General features: G+C 44.6%; 1 pseudogene; it reads right to left on the bottom strand.

Moving 5' to 3' along the window:
• Nucleotides 1–241: 241 nt before the first annotated feature.
• On the bottom strand, nucleotides 242–358 carry LOC124712927 (annotated as a pseudogene).
• Between the last annotated feature and the right edge of the window lie 4547 nt (nucleotides 359–4905).

Raw genomic sequence — 4905 nt, 5'->3', positions numbered from 1 at the left:
TGAGATGAAAATGTACTTTTGTAGATTGTACTTCAAGAGAGCACTCCGTCTTCAGGCCACGTGTGGCCTATCGGGACCATGCGACCGCCGTGTCATCCTCAGAGAAGGATGCGGATAGGAGGGGCGTGGGGTCAGCACACCGCTCTCCCGGTCGTTATGATGGGATTCTTGACCGAAGCCGCTACTATTCGGTCGAGTAGCTCCTCAATTGGCATCACGAGGCTGAGTGCACCCCGAAAAATGGCAACAGCGCATGGCGGCTGGATGGTCACCCATCCAAGTGCCAGCCACGCCCAACAGCGCTTAACTTCGGTGATCTGATGGGAACCGGTGTATTCACTGTGGCAAGGCCGTTGCCAATACTTCAAGAGAAAATTTTCGTAATTAGTGCTTGAAGTGACGCCTTAATACTTAATGACAGTGGTAAATTATCAAGCACTCCTGTGGCAAAGGATTGAATGAAGTTAAGTAAATCATCTTATGCATTCGTGTTGTAAAGTGAACTAACATTTCATGTGTTGTATTTCCAACGAGCCATCTCCCAGTGCAATCAAAGAACGCACCGTCAACGGCGGGACGACTGTAGTTTCGTCTGGTGATAACATACAAAAAAACTGTCACCTAAAGATGAAATATCATCATCTAAATGAACAATATTAGAGACGGAAAGTTGCCAGTCACCATATAGCAGAGATGCTGGGTCGCGATAGGCACAACAAAAAGATTCACACAATTATAGCTTCCGGCCATTAAGGCCTTGTCACACGTACACACACGCGCACAAATACACTCACGAAAACGCAACTTGCACACACGTCTGCAGACAACTGAAACCAGCTGACAAAGGCCTTAATGGCCGAAAGCTGTAATTGTGTGAATCTTTTTGTTGGGGCTATCATGACCCAGCATCTCCGCTATATGGTGACAGGCAACTTTTTTTCTCTTGTTACATTCTATCCGGGATTTTCCATTGTTTGATAATTAAATTAAACTAGAACTGTTCTGTACTTTGTTGGCTGCTGGAGTTTGAGAGGGGGAAGGGTTCAGTGGGTGGCCAGAAACCGATGTCCAGTGGTGTCTTCTGTTATCAAGGATCTGTGTCTCTTTGTTTTGTTACGAATGACACTGCAGCCTTCATGATATCAAGATAGTTTTGCATCAGATGTTACAGTGCGATAATTGTGTGGTACACTTCTTACATGTGAGTTGTTCACGTACGATTTTGAGGTCCCAATGATTCATCTGCGTCGTTGCTAGACTGGCGGTGCTGGTTCTCCTCTGGTATTTTCATCTCAAGAATAGGTATGGGTTTGTTTTCTTCATACTCGAGGGTGAACTAGACATTTTCCTGTACATCTAGATCATACTCCGCAAGCAACATAATGGTGTGTGGCGGGGGGTGCTTTTTCTACCACTAACAGACCCATCCTTCCCTGTTCTATTAGCGAATGTCGTGTGGAAAGAGTGACTGTCGGTAAGGCCTCTGCATCAGAGCTCTAATTTCTCGAATTTTTCCTTCGTGGTCATTACGAGAGATGTATGCGGGAGGAAGGAAAATGTTATCCGACTCTTCCTGGAAAAGCGCTCTCTCGAAATTTCAATAGCAAACATCTCCGCGATGCACAACGCCTCTCCTGTAACGTGTGCCAGTGGAGTTTGGTGATTGTCTCCGTAACGCTCTCGCGCCAACGAAACGATGCCGTGACGAAAGGCACCGCTCCTCGTTGGATCTTCTCTGTGCGGCGTCCCAGTATTCGGCGACCCTCTTGTGAGCCCGACATAGCGCCATGTGACTTACGTGTTCCCGAAGGCGAAATCTGCACTAGAAGGATCACGATTCCAGTCCGCTGAAGCAGTGAAAGACGAAGAGGCCCGCGTCATGAAGAACCTCAGAAACAGGAAGACTTCGAGCACCGTTTCCATCAATGGGGAATTTGCATTGGGCATTGTAGGGATAGAGGAGGGGAGTGTAACGAGGGTGACTAACTAAATACGTACGTTTTTGAAATAAATGTCTTTCAGCAATAGTCACGTTATTTTATAGCGATTCCTCGCATTGTATTAATACTGAGCGAAAGAAGTAGCAGTGCATACCTTGGCTGCCTCTCAATCCTTCCGTTACATATGCTCGAGGAGGCGAGTAGTGTTCCGTTCGCCGTCTTCCATTCATTCAAAATAAAGTGCAGATTAGCGGAGACATTAAGATATCCAGCTATAGCTCTGACTTTGAACTTCAGAGAAGTGGCCGCTGGCGTCGACCAATCGAAGCACAGATACGTCGCCTCAGCCCCGGCAGTCAACTTGGCAGGAGGTCAAGATATGTGTGTGTGTGTGTGTGTGTGTGTGTGTGTGTGTGTGTGTGATGCAGCAGCTGCCAGCGGCGATGAATAGCACGTTACGAAGATCAGCTACGCAGAAAATTAACACGCAGAAAACACAGCGGCGTCCAAAGCATAACTGAGATATTGCGCCACCGAGAAGCAGCTTCAATTACAGTCGCTGAATTACTCACTTAGGAATTGCATGTTACGTCAACATCGCAGTATGAGAAACATGGCGTTGATAGTACAAAACTTTGTTTTTATTACGTTTCTCCACGTTGCGGAATAATGAGAGGGAAAATTTCTACTTGGCCAGTGGATTTGAATGACTGTGCTGATAAACTTCTTACATTATTTGGTTTTCAAACAGCTGAGCAAAACTGAACGTAGTCAGACATTACTCTCTTTACTTATTCTGATCAACACTAAACTGACACACAATATTTTTAGCGCGACGCAATCTGACTTTTAATAATCCCTACAAAAGAATGGCCCTGACTAACATTAACCTATACCTTTCACAAATCACTTACCTCACAAAAATCTTCGTTACTCGAACTACTGCAATACAGCGAGAGCCACTACTGCCAGCTAAATAGAAGATTCAAACTACTGAAGGCACTAACTACTGATCGGCATAGTTAACAAATGAAAGATTTTGATAGAGAACAAACAATGTATTTACCTTCTCCTCATCCACCACTGCTGGCGGCTCACCTCAAACTGCGCAACGCTACGCGCTGCTAACATACAACTGCCTAACACTACAATAGCAAACAGCCACAGACTGCACACAGCACAGCCAGTGATTTTCATACAGAGCGCTACGTGGCGTTACCAATATAAAAACCTAAAAAGGCTACTTACATGTCTTGTTCAAATGGATAAACTAAGTTACTGTGCTCTCACAGAATTTCGTGTTTTGAACGTAAATGCGTACAAAGGTTTTTGGGGAGCCTACTTTTTCATTTTCTATCTTGAAGGACGGATAGTTTAATTCAAACGAGTTTGTTATTTTCGTTTAGGATGGTCTATTTGAAGATAGTCCCAAAAGCGTAAGTACAAATGAATAAATGAAAAGAAAAGATAGAAAGGGAACAGTGAGACATTGGGCGATCAGCGATTAAAGAAGTAAGGAAAAAGCAATGTCACAGGCGTATCAGAAGAAAGAATAGGTTACTGTTTACGTGGAGACCTGAACATTAGATAGCTTTGAGAACCATCATCAAATCTGTAGAACATCGAAAGTCTATGTGTTACGGATTTTCAGCAACGTTCAGATCATTCTAAAACGAATGCAGCTGCTGTTGTGCCGCTACTTGTTTATATGGGTCCACATCAATGAGACTCATCAGGAAGAACTGGTCGCGACACACACACACACACACACACACACACACACACACACACACACACACACACACACGGAAAGGCGAAGGCTATTTCACAAGCCGGAAACATTGTCAGTGTTGTTGAAATGCCTGGGCTAGCAGGACAGAGCGGATTAGGTTGTGGAAAAGGGCCAAAATAAGTTGCTGTCAGTTGCAATCAACATACAAACTTGATTTAGCAACACACAATATTACAACAAGGATGTAAAACATTCAAAACTTTAATCGACCTCCTCTGATTCACTTTAGATCGGCTGAAGACCACACTCAAAATCCAAGACAAGGCCTAAGCAAGAAATTGAAACAGAAGGTTGTTCTGGAGGTTTCATCCAAAAATATTTTCTAACTCTTCGATCTAAACAGGCTGAAGGCCTTAGCAATTTAATTTTAGTGGAACTTGGCTGGAGGCCGCATATTAAGCAATAAGAAGAGTTTCAATCAAAAGGCAGAAGGCTTTATCTTGAAACATTTCATGCAAAATTCGGCTGAAGGCCCCATACAAAAGCATAATAATCTTATGCCGTAAGGGCTAGACAAGAACATTAAGAGACATTGATACTGGGGCTGAAGGCCACACATCAACCAAATAACTAAAACCCAAACAGGGACATTACTATGTAACGCACAAGAAACGGCACTCAAAAGTTTCCAAGGGTCGGCCTGAGACTGTAGCACTAACGCCTGTTTAGGTGAGACAGGCAGCCTGTCCAACGACTTCTTAATCTGAAGGCAACCCAACCGACAGACAACCGACCGACCAGACAACAAAATCAGTTCCACTCCACGCAACCAGTAAAACGACCACAAGATTTCAATACAACGACACACAGAATATTGGCGCCCACAACGACCAACAACACCTCAGCTGTCGAACTACAATCCGCACTGGACAGCAACAACATGACGAGGAAAATACACTGCCGAAAATTACGTCAACGACCAGTGCAGGTAACCGGAACGTCAACGGCCACAAGGCAGACGATACCGCTGGTCAACTTCAATAACAGGGAATAAATTAAGTTGAACTCTACAGGAAGATGGCTGGAAATTTCGCCGACTTGACTACGCACACGTTGTTGCTCGCGGGAACGTCCCAAAAGCGACAACCAGGATCAAACGAAGAAATGCAAACAGTTGAGGCTGGATAGCAGGTTAAGTGAGGACTCAACTTTCGTGTCCAAGATCGGTGGGCG

This window comes from Schistocerca piceifrons, chromosome 8, assembly GCF_021461385.2.
Source record: "Schistocerca piceifrons isolate TAMUIC-IGC-003096 chromosome 8, iqSchPice1.1, whole genome shotgun sequence".
Classification (NCBI taxonomy): domain Eukaryota; kingdom Metazoa; phylum Arthropoda; class Insecta; order Orthoptera; family Acrididae; genus Schistocerca; species Schistocerca piceifrons.
This window is presented reverse-complemented; position numbering and strand designations above follow the sequence as displayed.